Source organism: Girardinichthys multiradiatus, chromosome 20 (assembly GCF_021462225.1).
Source record: "Girardinichthys multiradiatus isolate DD_20200921_A chromosome 20, DD_fGirMul_XY1, whole genome shotgun sequence".
Taxonomy (NCBI): Eukaryota; Metazoa; Chordata; class Actinopteri; order Cyprinodontiformes; family Goodeidae; genus Girardinichthys; species Girardinichthys multiradiatus.
Genome location: NC_061812.1, coordinates 49,242,401 through 49,257,075, shown reverse-complemented (window position 1 = coordinate 49,257,075; position 14,675 = coordinate 49,242,401). Strand labels below are relative to the sequence as shown.

General features: G+C 44.4%; 1 pseudogene; it reads left to right on the top strand.

The window, feature by feature from the left end:
- Positions 1 to 1,949: 1,949 nt before the first annotated feature.
- On the top strand, positions 1,950 to 8,376 carry LOC124856551 (annotated as a pseudogene).
- Positions 8,377 to 14,675: the final 6,299 nt, after the last annotated feature.

Genomic DNA, 14,675 nt, shown 5'->3' with positions numbered 1-14,675 from the left:
GTGACACTTCAAAATCACTTCAGACAAATTTAACAATGGATCTAATGTGAGACCAGCTTGGATTCTTTGTAGCAGTTCATCATTAGATCAGTTCAACTAAGGACCAAATAAAAGATAGGTGTGAAAATTAATTTTGACTTTTGTTGTGCAACAATAAGTTTTCTTTGGCTATAAATAACTATTTATTAGTGCCAAAGAAAATTATTAATACAATTGATCATTTTATTTAAAATGACCAAGTCTGGGCACCACCTGATTATCAGGAATTATTTGCCAAACAGCTCTGGGTCTCTGTCAGTTATTGGTTTATGAAAAAAATGACTGGTGAGGTGTGGTAATAAAGAACAGTAGATGGAGTTGGATTTGCGCAGTACACATATATAGAATGTTTTGAAATAATACAAGTTATTTCATGTTTAATTAAATAACCATTTGGTCTGTCAAGAATTGCACTGTGAATACCAGCGCCGGTTTTAAAACAATAGATGAAAGAGTGATTTTAGCTCTGGCATTCTCAAAACAGCAACTCTGCACACATATGGAAAAAAATCACAACAACTGCTCCTCAAAGTATAATAATTTATTAACAAACACAATTTACCTCCAAGTAAAACATTTTTTATTTAACAAACTCTTTACTAGGCTAGAACAATTTAAGTAAAACTACCAAGTAAGCCTGAAAGAATAGAGAAAACTAATAAACTATGAACAACTAAAGGAACAAGGGAACCAATAAAATTGATGCAATAATATGACAGTTCAATGTGGATATTTAGTTTTTAGAACCAAGGGGTATCTTGAGGAATTTGGAAAGGAGGTCAAAATAATTTTAAACTAATTGACAACAATTGGTATGTCTTCAAACAACCAGTCACAAAAAAAGAGGGGCGACTGGGATTCCACATATCATGGGGATTCCATCTGTGACTCCTCCTTCCTGGGGCTGGCCTTTACTGCACAGGTTAACCCTGAGCAGTATGGGACTCAGAGTTTTTTTTTTAGTTTTATTTTTACCAGTCTGTAGTTCTCTGTGTACAGTTCAGTTCATGTTTCATCCTATGGCTGGGGCACAACAAGAACAAACTTCTCTTGGAAATACAAGAATGTAATAAAATGGAAAAACTGTGCAAATAACAGCAGAAATGGAAACACTCATAAATTTTTTTTGGAGCAGTGATGGTGATAAAGTAAGGGCTGCTGAGAGGAAGGATTTGTGATAACACTTCTTTGTGCCACATGTATTAGTGTCGGGCATCAAATCTTGAGAATCAATTAAAACCGGGACTAACATTCCGCAAATACCCAGTTAACGTTGGCCCGTGTATTTTTTCATAGACAAACACCCGGAAATTGCTAACATTAGCCAGGCAGTTGACCAGACTGTGCAATGTGCTACTCCATTATATCTGAGGATCCTGCTGCATGGTGGTGATAACCAACTTATCCTTTCCTATCAGATCTTGCATTCCCATATTTATGCATTCAAGCTTCTTCTAAACCCAGCAAACGTGTTCCTCACTGCAGGAGACACTAGCTGTCCAGTACGCTCACACATACTGTCTAAGAAGGCCGATATCATCATTTTCATCAACAAGAACTCTTTCTGATTTACTGTATTTGCTGCTAATCTGGACTGGGTTGTACAAATTGTTCTTTATTGTTTGTTTGGTATTTTGCACAAGGGTAGCCCATCAGTGGGAGCTCAGTAACATGTAAGCCTACTTGCAGCATCAGACACTGGGTCTGTGTAAATGTGTTTTCATTAGGTTTTCAAAAATACATATCTTTTGTGAAAGTGTACACCTCTGAAAAGAAGATTCATTACATTTATATTTACCTTTTTTTTTTTTTTACCCCTCCCTGGGCTGCCACCTTACCATGGTGGAGGGGATGGCCCCTGGTAGGGTCACCCAAGGCAGCCCACAGACCCCTTATGATGATTACCATAAATGGAAGCAGTGTTCCCTCACCCGGACGCAGGTCACCAGGGCTCAACTCCAGGCCTGGAGGTGGGGTACGCTGACAAGCGCCTGGTGGGCGGGATTTCACCCATGGAGCCCAGCCGCGCACAGCCCAAAGAAGAAATGTGGGTCCCCCTTCCTATGGGTTCACCACCCATGGGAGGGGACAAAGGGGTCGGGTGCAATGTGGTATGGGTGGCGGCCGAAGGCGAAGGACCTTGGGGGTTTGATCCTCGGCTGCAGAAGCTGGCTCTTGGGATATGGAATGTCAACTCTGGTGGGGAAGGAGCCTGAGTTGGTATGCGAGGTAGAGAGGTTCCGGCTAGAAATAGAGGGGCTCACCTCGACACACGGCTCTGGCTCTGGAACCAGTCTCCTTGAGAGGGGTTGGACACTTTTCCACTCTGGAGCTGCCCTTGGTGAGAGGCGCTGAGGTGGGGTGGGCATGCTTGTTGCCCCCCATCTCAGCGCCTGTACGTTGGGGTTCGCCCCAGTGAACGAGAGGGTAGCCTCCCTCCGCCTACGGTGGGGGTGCGGGTTCTGGTCCAGGTTATTTGTGCCTTTGCACCAAACAGCAGTTCAGCCTACCCACCCTTTTTGGAGTCCTTGGTGGGGGTGTAGGAGAGCGCCCCTCCGGTGGACTCATTTGTTCTGCTGGGGGACTTCAACGCTCAAGTTGGCAATGACAATGAGACCTGGAGGGGTGTGGTTGGGAGGAATAGTCCTCTGATTTTGAACCCAAGTGGTGTTTTGTTCTTGGACTTCTGTGCTCATCATGGATTGTCCATAACTAACACCATGTTCAAGCATAAGAGTGTCCTTATGAGCTCTTGGCACCAAGACACCCTAGGCCTCAGTTTGATGATTGAATTTGTTGTCGTGTCATCTGATCTGCGGCCTCATGTCTTGGACACTTGGGTGAAGAGGGGAGTGGAGCTTTCCACGGACCACTACCTGATAGTGAGCTGGCTCTGATGGTAGGGAGAATGGCGGTCAGACCTGGCAGACCCAAACGAATCTTGAGGGTCTGCTAAGAATGCCTGGTTGAGTCTCCCGTGAGGTGGAGCTTCAACTCCCACCTCTGTGAGAGCTTCAAATACGTTCCAGGGGAGCTGGGGGACATTGAGTCCAAGTGGGCCATGTTTTGCACCTCCATTGCCGAGGTGGCTTACCGAAGCTGTGGTCGCAAGGTTGTTGGTGTCTGTCTCGGCGACAATCCTCGAACCTGCTGGTGGACACTGGTGGTGAGGGATGCTGTCAGGTTGAAGAAGGAGTCCTATCGGGTCTTTTTGGCCTGTTGGACTCCAGAAGCAGCTGATGGGTACCGGCAGTCCAAGCGGCATGCGGCTAGGGTGGTTGCTGAGACAAAAACCTAAGTGTGGGAGGAGTTGGGAGAGGCCATGGAAAACACCGCCAACACAGTTTAGAGTGTGCTGTTGACCTCAACTCAGGACGTTTTGGGTTGGAGGGCAGAGTTCTTCGAAAACCTCCTCAATCCAACCGGCACGTCTTAGACTGAAGAAGTGGAGCCTGGGGACCTTGGGTTTTGCTCTCCAATCTCTGGTGCTGAGTTCACCGAGGTGATTAAAAAGCTCCTCGGTGGTAAGGCCCCGGGGGTGGATGAGATTTACCCGGAGTTCCTTAAGGCTCTGGATGTTGTAGGGTTATGTTGATTGATGCAACTCTGCAGGATCACATGGACATCGGGGGCAGTTCCACTGGATTGGCAGACCGGGGAGGTGGTCCCTCTATTCAAAAAGGGGGACCGTAGAGTGTGTTCCACCAACTATAGTGGAGTCACAATCTTAAGTCTCCCTGGTAAGTCTATTTGGGGGTTCGAGAGAAGAGGGTCCGCAGTGTGGTTTTCGTCCTGGCGGTGGAACACTGGACCAGCTCTACACCCTCAGCAGGGTCCAGGAAGGTGCGTGGGAGTTCACTACATGTGCTTTGTGGACTTGGAGAAGGCATTCGACCGTGTCCCTCAAGGAATTCTGTGGGGGGGTACTCCGAGAGTATGGGGTACCAGGCCCTTTGATACGGGCTGTTAGGTCCCTGTATGACCAGTGTCAGAGCGTGGTCCGTGTTGCCGGCAGTATGTCGGACTCGTTTCTGGTGAGGGTTGGACTCCACCAAGGTTGCCCTTTGTCAACGATTCTGTTCATAACTTTTATGGACAGAACTTCTAGGCGCAGCCAAGTTGTTGAGGGGTCCGTTTTGGTGGCCGTAGGATTGTGTCTCTGCTTTTTGCGGATGATCTGGTCCTATCATCAGCTCATGATCTACAGCTCTCACTGGAGCAGTACGCACCCGAGTGTAAAGCAGTCAGGATGAGAATCAGTGCCTCCAAGTCCAAAGCCATGGTCTTGAGCCGGAAAAGGATAAAGTGCCTTCTCTGGGTCAGGGGGGAGGTCCTGCCTCAAGTGAAAGAGTTTGTGTATCTTGGGGTCCTGTTCACCAATAAAGAAAAAATGGTGCGGGAGATAGATAGATGGATTGTTGTTGTGTCAGCAGTGATGTGGGCGCTGTACCAGTCTGTCGTGGTGAAGAGAGAACTGAGTCAAAAAGCGAAGCTCTCAATTTACCGGTCGATCTACGTTCCTACCCTACTCAGGACACGCTGGAGGGACAATGTTTCTCGGCTGGCCTGGGAATGCCTTGGGATTGCCCTGGACAAGCTGGCCCAAGTGACTGGGAGAGGGAAGTCTGGGTCTCTCTGCTTAGGCTGCTGCCCCTGCGACCTGACCCCGGATAAGTGGAAGACAGTGGATGGATGGATGCATGGTTTGTTTTTTATACTGGCTGAAAATACCCCTGAAAGAAATTCATATTAAACTTAATAAAAAGTAAAAAGTTAATAGAAATAAAAGTCCTAGAAAAGTTCAGGCTATTTTATCCAGATAGAAATATGGATAGCTAGCTCATCTAAACCATGTAAACGTTTTTGACCTTAACTCTTAAAGAAACCGGAATAGTTCAAAATGAAACGGTGCCCAACTCTATCCTGGATGCAGCAGTCTCTCACTGAAGGAGCTCTCCATTTCTGCAACAGCTTCATGCATGGCGTTGTCTAACAGTGATGTAAAAAAAACACTCAACTAAGTAAAAAAAAGAAAAAAAGAAAACCAATAAACTAAAAAATATTAATGATCATAGGAACAAATAAAAATAACACTGAAACACTAACAGCTAATATAATAACAATACAGTTAGATGGAGTTTAAACAAAAAACTCCATGTAGTCTGCCGCTCAGCCTGCTGCTCGGCCCCTGCTGCTCGGCCCCTCCCCTCAGCTTTCACACTGGCTAATGCCCGGCTGGACTCATTGTTAGGTGAGATGTATTTATCACATTTATTCCCCTTTTCTGTATTCTTCTGTATTCTTTCTAAATTTTTTCTCCCACCCCTTCTTACGTTCAGGCAGACCTTATGTCCCCATTCCCAACATATCACCGAGACTTTGTTCAAAAATCCTCCAGGGTCAACCGATTAATTTAGTCTCTCTCATTCTACCTTCTCCTGAACTAGACCACCGCAACCTCAGAAGACGTCACAGCAGTCTGTAAATCCTCCGACCCCCGCCTCTCCAAAGATCTCGCCTTTGGAGAATTTGTGGCAGCTTTCAGCATTTTTAGGGACGTTATTTGTTCTGTATTCCCAGATAGAAGAATAGAGCTGGACACATACTTGGCCCTCATCACAGATCTGCACCTTAAATACAGATGTCTCAATTCTGGAACATCTCCAGGTTGTTCAGAATCCTGCTGCTAGACGTCTGACAAAAAAAGTATTTCCACTTCACACAGCTGCACTGGCTCCCCATTAATTTCAGAGCTCAGTTTAAGATTCTGGTCCCGACTTATAGAGGTCTTCACAGTCAAGCCCCAACTTATATCAGTGAACTCTTGTATCCGTACATTCCCCCCAGGTCTCTGAGGTCATGCGATAAAGTCCTACTGGCTGTACATCACACAAGGCTGAAAACTAAGGGTGACAGAGCTTTTGCAACAGTAGCTGCGGACTGCGGATTTGGTGGTGTCTTTTAAAAAACAGCTAAAAACTCATCTATCTAGGCTTGCGTTTGGTTAGTTTATTTTTGATTTGATCTTATCTTCTTTTATTTTACATATACAAATATATTATTCCAACTGTAATTTGTTTTAGTGTTGTGAAGCACTTTGTGATCTGTGTCTTGAGAGGTGCTATATAAATAAAATTTTACTTACTTACTTCTATCAATACCATAAAACCTTTTCCGCTAAAGCCACTTCCATCCTGGCTCAGTCAGGAACTCGCTTAGACTGGTCCGTGCTCGACATAGACATCCTAATCATGCTCACACAAGCTTCCTCATGCTTCTCCTGGGGTGCAATCGGCCATCAAAGCTCTCTCTGCCCTACCCCCCTGTTCTCCTCCGGCTCAGCTACTCATCCTCTTCCTTTCCCTTCCTCATCCTTTCAAGGCCATGATTGCAAAGGGAGAAATATCCAGGTTTTTAAATAATTCTCCTATTTGTAATAACTTCAATGAAGGTGTTTGTTCGTTCCAATCATGCTCTTTTCTTCAGATTTGCAGCTTCTGCAAAGATGCCAACCCGAAGTCCATTTGCCCCCGCCGTTCATCCCTCAGCAGGACTTGTCATGGTTCCAGGCATTAATTTTTTGTTACCTTTCCACTCCTGTCATTATTTCCGAACTAGGTGCCCTTCTTCAGTCCCACCCAGACCGTCCTTTTGTCAATTTCCTCATCACTGGTCTCTCTTAAGGCTTTTTCATTGGCGTCCCTCTCCTCCCCACTTCCTCATTCATTTGCGCAAACCTGCAGTCAGCTCTCTGTGAGCCAGAAGTTGGAGCTCAGCTTCTTAAAAAGGAGATTTCCAAAGGCTATTTGATAGGTCTTTTTAAATCCCCTCCTTTCCCTTTCTTCCGTATTAGCCCCTAAGGAGTAGCTACCAGAAAGTATTCTGGAAAAAAGTGCCTTATTTACGATCTTTCAGCTCCTCACTCCGGTCCTCATTTCAGTATTAATTCCATTATTTCAGAGCCCCCATTTTCCTTGTATAATGCTACAGTAGATCACGCCATATCGCTTATCAAAACTGCGGGGCGTGGAGCCTGGCTTGCTAAAGCAGACATTACCGACGCGTTCAAAATCATGCCGGTGCACCCTTCTCAATGGCATCTCCTCGGCGACAAATGGGACAGCTGTATCTTTTTTGCAGTCAGGCTCACTTTCGGCTGCAGGAGTAGCCCCTGCCTCTTCAACAAGCTGTCTGAGGCTCTCTGTTGGATTCTCCTAAATGTTTGCAAACTCCCTTTCGTTCTCCATCTGCTAGATGACTTTCTTCTTAATGATCCCCCCTCCCCTCACCCCAGCCCCTCTGACCCTAAGCTGAGTCAGTTATTTCAACAAGTCGGTGTTTCCCTGTCTGAAGAGAAAACAGCAGGTCTAGCCAAGAAGCTCGAGTTCCTAGGCATCTCCCTAGATTCAAACGCCATGGCTTCTCTGCCAGAAGATAACCTGTCCCGCATTCGAAAGTTTCTCAGTCCTTTCTCTCCTCCCCAGTCATCTCCAAGCGTCAACTCCTGTCCCTCCTGGGTCATGTGAATTTCGCAATACGCATAATTACCCAAGGTCGCTCTTTTATTTCTCGCCTTCTGGATCTAGCTACTTCCATCACCTCTCTGCTCTGTTTCTTTAGATGAAGGTTGCCGCTCTGACCTGTCTTTCTGGTCCTCTCTCCTGCAGAACTGGAACGGTATCTCTTTCTTTTACGATGACGTCGTCACCTCAGCAGATTCCATTCAGTTTTTCACAGACGCAGCTCCGTCCGTGGGTTTTGGGGGATTTCTTCAAGGTGCATCTGGCCACCTTATTTTACCCAATCCGAATCATCAGCCTTTTACGATATAATCCCCATCACTATTGCTTGCTGCGTCTGGGGCAACCAATGGAAAAGAAAACTCATAGCCGCTTTATGCGACAATGCAGCCGTAGTCGAGGTAATTAATATAGACCGCTCCTTTTCTAAGTCCATCATGCCCTTCATGCGCCGCATCACCTGGCAAGCCATGACTCACAATTTTATCATTACTGCCCGCCATATTCCCGGTCATCATAACTCACTTACTGATGCTCTTTCTCGTTCAAAATTCCAGGTCTTCCGTCATCTCTGCCCTTCAGCCAATGTTCATCCAACACAGATACCACCTCTCAAAGACTTGATACTCGACTAAACTCATCCCTCATTCCTTTACTCCAGTCAGCCAATTATTTTTGTAATTCAGGCTTAGCTCCCTCCACTAACAGATCTTATTCCTTTTCTTGGCAAACTTTTTCAAAATTTTGCCTCGCTCATAATACTCCTCTTTACCCCGTCCGCATTCCTACCGTCTTAGCATGTATTACTTATTGCTTTGATGTCTGGCAATTCAAACTCCCTTGCATCAAGAGTTTATTAGCCGGCATACATTTCTTTTCAAAAGGCCATTTCTTTGAACCCACTCCAAGCCTTTTCTCAAATCATTCAATCAAACTTTTACTCAAAGATCTAAAAAATCATAGCATTCCTTAGCCAGATTCCAGGAGACCTATTACTCTTTCCATTTTAAAAGATTTCCTCTTAGTGCTCTGTTCAGGCCCCTTTTCATCCTACCTAAAATTTATTCTCTCCATCGGCTGGTTTTTAGCTTTTTATGGCTTCCTCAGAATAGGGGAATTTACTACCCCATCAAGCTCATTCGATCCTGCTAGAGACTTAACAATTTCTGATCTTAAGTTCTATCCCGATCATTTTAAAATTTATCTTAAACATTCCGAAGTAAAAGGTCCTTGCTTCATTTTCATTGCTCGTTTAAACGGTCCATTCTGCCCTTTTCAGCCCATGTTTAAATTCGCCATCAACCGCCACAAACTCTTTCCAACCTGCTTGCCCCTCTTCCTTACTCCCGAAGGAGTTCCCATGACTGCTTCTTGGTTCCTCAACCATCTGAGAACTAATTTTAGTTCAATGCAATCTTCCCCCAAGTCAGTTCTCAGGTCACTCATTTTGTATCGGGGCGGCCACTACCCCCGCCTCACAAGGAGTTTCGACAGCTTCACTCCAACAACTCAATTTACTGGTGGTGGTTGGCCATATCCAATCCTTTCCTCTATCTAGATTAATCATTAACCTTTCTTCATTATTCCTGGTTCTCACATCTAACCACTTAAACCTGAATGTTTTAATCTCTCATTCCAATTTAATTACCAGGTTTTCTAGACAGTTTCCATTTCTCAGGTTTCTTTCTTTCAGACGCAGCTGGATCTTCGCCACTGGCAGGCATATCCAACCAAGCCTCGACATGCTCCTCATTCAACCTTTTCAGGCTCATCTCCATCTACGCTATTGGCAAGCGTATCGAAATATGCCTTGGCAGGCATCTCAATCCAGCCTCGTCACCCTCATCACTATCTACGCCATTGGCAGGCACTTCATTCAGCCTCGTCAAGCTCACTCACGCCATTGGCAGGCATTTTATTCTGCCTTGTCAGGCTCACTCTGTCAGGGAAGGACTGTGGGTCGGACCAAAGCGCAGACAAGAGCTCGGTAGCCGCATCATAGTTACTTCCTTGTTTATTCATAAAAGTCCAAAAGGAAACAAAACACACTGCAGGGATGAAACAAGGACTAGATCAAAACTTACGCAAACCTGCAGGTACTCATAGCAAGGCATAGCATAGTCCAAACAAAGCATAGGTATCCAAAGCGTAGCATAAACGAAGCATGAACAAAGCATAGACATAGAAACATAGCATAGAAACGTAGCATAAACGAAGCATAGACATCACCGACATAGAAACAAGGAACCAGCGAGGAACTAAACAAACAGAACAACTAATATACACAGAGCACAGGGAGGGGTACAAAAGGCAGGTAATCAAAGAAACAGGGAACAGGTGTGACAAGGAACAGGTGAAAAATACAAAGGCTGAGGATGGGTGAAAGGACTGAAACAGAAAACACAAACTAAGCAAGAGAATAAATCAGAGGAGGAAATAAAGAACTAGAATAACTATGAACTAAAGTAAACAGAGAAACTAGAGGGGGACATAGAAACAATAACTTAAGAAATAAACAAAGAGCCATAAGGAGAATCAAAATTACAAAATAAACCAACAAGTCCAAAATGTCACTCCATGACACACTCACGCAATTGGCCGGCATTTACAAACATGCCTAGGCAAGCATTTCATTCAGCCTTGTCAGGCTCATTCACGCCATTGGCAGGCATTTCTGAACATGCCTTGGCAGGCATCTCAATCCTACGTCTCGTCAGCCACTCATCTAGCCGCCTTGACGCCCGGTCAGGTGCAGCCCCATCTTCGTCTGACCTGTCACCGCCCATCCACGCCTCTTCAGACATAACTCAGGTAAGCCCATTCAAGCCTAATACATTAAAGATTTTTGGTCTGAGTTTTCACTCCCCGCTCATCTCAGATCATTCATAACTAATTTCCTTTTCCTTCAGTTCAGCCTCAGCCTGGCCTCGACCCTTTTGGGGAAGACGTACCTAATCATAATCCTAAAATGATTATTCAAAGCCACTTCATCCTCAGCGTTTACGTCTTCGTCCGGGGTCCGAGCACCAAAGAAATAATTTTTCATTAATAAACACTTCAACCGTCATCTTGTTGTTTCTCCATTATGTGAGTCTTTCTAGGTTGGAATCACAGTTCAGTGTGCATATTTATGTTTAAGAAACAACGTTTATTGTTCAATTATTGTTCAGCCTTGTAAATGCTAATGGCCGTCGGGAGGAAGGATCTCCTGTCTGTCTTACAGCAGATCTGAAGAAGCCTCTGACTGAAGACACTCTGTTGTTGTACAACAGTCTCATGAAGAAGATGCTCACGGTTCTCCATAATGTTCTTGATTTTATGAAGAATCCTTCTTTGTACAATGATCTCCAGAGGAGTCCCCAGAACAGAGCCAGTCTTCTTTATTAGCTTGTTGAGCTTTATTAAGTCCCTGGCTATGATGCTGCTACTCCAGCAGATGATGGCAGAATAGATCACACTCTCCACAACAGACTTATAGAACGTATGCAGCATCTTGCTGCAATCACCGAAGCTCCTAAGCTTCCTCAAGAAATACAGTCTGCTCTGTTGTGATTATTAATCTGAGAATATTATTTAATTTTAATATTTGAATATTTTATCAAATAATATTTCGGTCTGTTAAGGGATGTCCTGTGTATACCAGCCCAGTAAGGCAATGGTATTAGGACAAAATAGAAAGGTGTGAGACGAGCTCTGACATTATTGAACAGCATAAACTCAGCACACACGTGGAATGAATTCACACAATTTCTTAAAATACAAGAATTTATTAACAAAAATAAGTCAACTCAAAGTCAAACATATTTCAATGAACAAACTCTTTACTATGCTAAAACAATCCAACTAAACCACCAAGCAGAATTAAAGAATAACGAAGATTAATGGGCTATGTACAATATAAACAAGCTGATTAAAGATGATTGAAAACCATGACCAAAAGAGTGATGCAACATTACCATGTAATATTTATGTTTGAGAACCAAGGATTATCTTGAAGAATCTGGAAGTGAAGTTAAGTTAGTCTTGGAACCAACTTAAGCAATAATCAGCAAACGTTTAGACAACCGCTCACAATGCAAGATCAGATAAGATATTATTTTAATAAAATAATGTTTAAATAATGATATGCTGAATAAAACCAACCTTCTGGATGACCATTTCTCAACGGTGTCTAATTAGCTGCCTTTATTTATTGAAATACTATTTAAAGAAATATTATTAAGGGAGTATTTTGGAAAAGAGCCAAATCTTTCTGGAGAAATGGGGCTTAATGGTGTTTCCTTAGTTATCAAATCTAGTAAATGATGTTCAGGGACTATTATTCTCTAGCTTGAAAACTAACAACCTTTCTGTTAAATACTCTTTAGTAGCAAGCACGTGTTCTTACCGGTTAGCAGTTGAGCTAACAAAGAAGCGGATAGCTTAGCACCAGAAACAAACACATACCTTTAAAATACCTCGGTTAATATAAGGATTAAAATGCATAAGCGCGGACGGCGCGTTATGATCAATGTTCTGTTTAAAATCATCCTTTAAATAAAGTTTGTCTTAACTTTAAAAACATACAAAGAACACAAACCGGCACGTGTGCTGCAGATAGCCTGCTAGCACTACGGTAGCCGAGTTTCACACAAACAAAACTTCATAAAATGAAAAACGTTTAGATAATTTCATCCTAACTCTTATTCTGTCTCTGCCCAAAACACCTAACCTCATGAACCGTGGTGAGAAATGTTGTCCAAAAGACGATGAAGTTTGAAGAAGGTATCCACAGTGAACAAAGGGTTAGCTTCACGCTAACCTCCAGCTGTGGATGAAGACTGGCTCGTTGTCTGCCAACGCCACTGCACGGTGATGGAGTCTCTGTTGTCTTCCTTCCAGACTGGGAGACCGCTCCGCTTGGCTTCATAGAGACCGCGCGTCTCTCTAGGGAAGTTCTCTGGGACAATTTGCTTCACAGGCCTCAGAGGAAAAAGTAAGCAACTCTTACACCTTAATTTCTTTATTTTGAAAATTCCAGAAGAGTTCGTACCGGAGTTTAATGTTGAAATCCATGGCTGTGGGTCCCAACAGCTCTGTCCCTTCTTGTAGACAGCTTCACAGTTGCATCTCCACTCCACACAGTGTTGTCCAGGTGAACATGGAGGTATTTATATAGTCCTCCACCACTTCTTCTCTCATGATGGAAATAAGTGTCTGCTGCTCTGCTGGCTGTAGTGTCTTGGTGTGGAGTCGATGGTTCCGTTGTGAGCTCGGTGTTTCGACTGTTGTGTCTGCACTGTTGTGCCTGTGGGCGGGGGCTGGGGTGGCATTGCACGGGGCCCTTGCCTTGCTGTTGCGGCGTGCTGTGCGGTGGGGGCAGGTCGCGACAGGGATGCTTGGAGCGAGGCTGTGTGTGGAGCTTGCGCTGTGTGGGTGGGTGGGTGTGGGTCTTTGTCAGCTTTTCAAAGATGAAGCCCACCTATGGGTGTGTGCCCATGTGCTGTGGGGGGGGGGGGGGGGGGGGGGGGGGGTGATTCATGGCGTTTGGGTGTGCTGTGGGGGTGGCCCTGCGGGGAGATTCATGGCAGGGTTCATTGGGGGTTCATTGTTTTATTCACGTTCAAGATGAGATCATTATTTCTACACCATGCCACAAAGCGGTCCACCAGCTCCATGTAGTCAGCTTCTTGCTCATCTCTGATCGCCCCACAATTGCAAAATCGTCTGAGTATTTCTGCAGATGACAGGAGTCAGTCTTGTACTGGAAGTCTGAGGTGTACAGAGTGAAAAGAAATGTTGAGAGTACAGTCCCCTGTGGTGCTCCTGTGCTGCTGACTACCTGGTTAGACACACAACTTTCACTCTCACAAACTTTGGTCTGTATGTAAGGTAGTCTTTGATCCAGGAAATTGTTTGCTTACTCAGGTGGGCCAACAGGAGTCTCTCTAGGACCTTTATGATGTAGAATGTCAGGGCAACAGGTCTATAGTCATTAAGGACTGATGGGTGAATTTTCTTTGGTACTGGAACAAGACAGGAGGTCTTCCACAACACCGGAACCTTCTTCTGGGCCAGGCTAAGATTGAAGAGGTACTGCAGAATCCCACAAAGCTGCTCTGCACAGGCCTTCAGAACGTTAGGGCTGGCACAATCTGGACCTGAAACCTTGTTCTGGTTCAGTCTTTCCAGTAGTCTCTTCACCTGACTTCTTGAGACACACAGGTGGAAGGAGGAGGCATCTTCTGATTTGGTTGAAGGCAAACATGTAGAACAGGGGTGCTCACACTTTTTCAGCATGCGAGCTACTTATAAAACAACCAAGTCAAAATGATCAAACTACCCACCACAAAAATGCAAAACATATAAATATTTTCAAATTTATTAAGGATTCTTTGTATGTACAATGTATGTTGATGTACCTTGCATTACTGAATAAGCCAATATTGCACAACACACATGATAAATAATTATTAAAATATTTTGTAATTACCTGAGTTTATTTGATGACTTGCACTGAAATGAATCAGCCAGGGATGCATAGTCCGGACAGTAGCTGCTGACAGCCAGCCTCAAGCACATTTTCAAATGTTCATCAGTCATGGTGGAACGGTATTTGGACTTAATGATCTTCATGTAGGAAAAGGCTGACTCACATAAATAAGTGGAGCCAAATAATGCAGTCAAGGAGGTAGCACATTTTCTCATGTTGGGGTACTTTTCCTCTGTGAGTAAGTTCCAGAACTGTCCATGAGCTCTCGACTTCAGTTCAATGTCAGTTTATAGAGTCAAAATCTCATCTTCCACTCCAAAAGAGTTCAAGTGAAACAGTGGTGCAATGTTTGATGCGAGTGAATCAACCTCAGCATTTCCCTGAAAAGGATAGCACATGAATATAGCGACTGGCTCGAGCAAAGAAAAGTCTTGAAAGCGTTTGTCAAACTCTGACAGACAATTGTTCATCTGCTCCAAGTAGCGTGCACTGTCAAGCTGCTCACGGGCCTTCCCTTGCGTCTCCAGCTCTGACGCCAGGTTCTGGAAATTTTCCAAATCATGGCGCTGCAGCTTTGAGGCTAAATGTTGCATCTTTTGTTTGAAAGCGTTAACTGAGCAAATCATATTGGTCACCATTTTGTC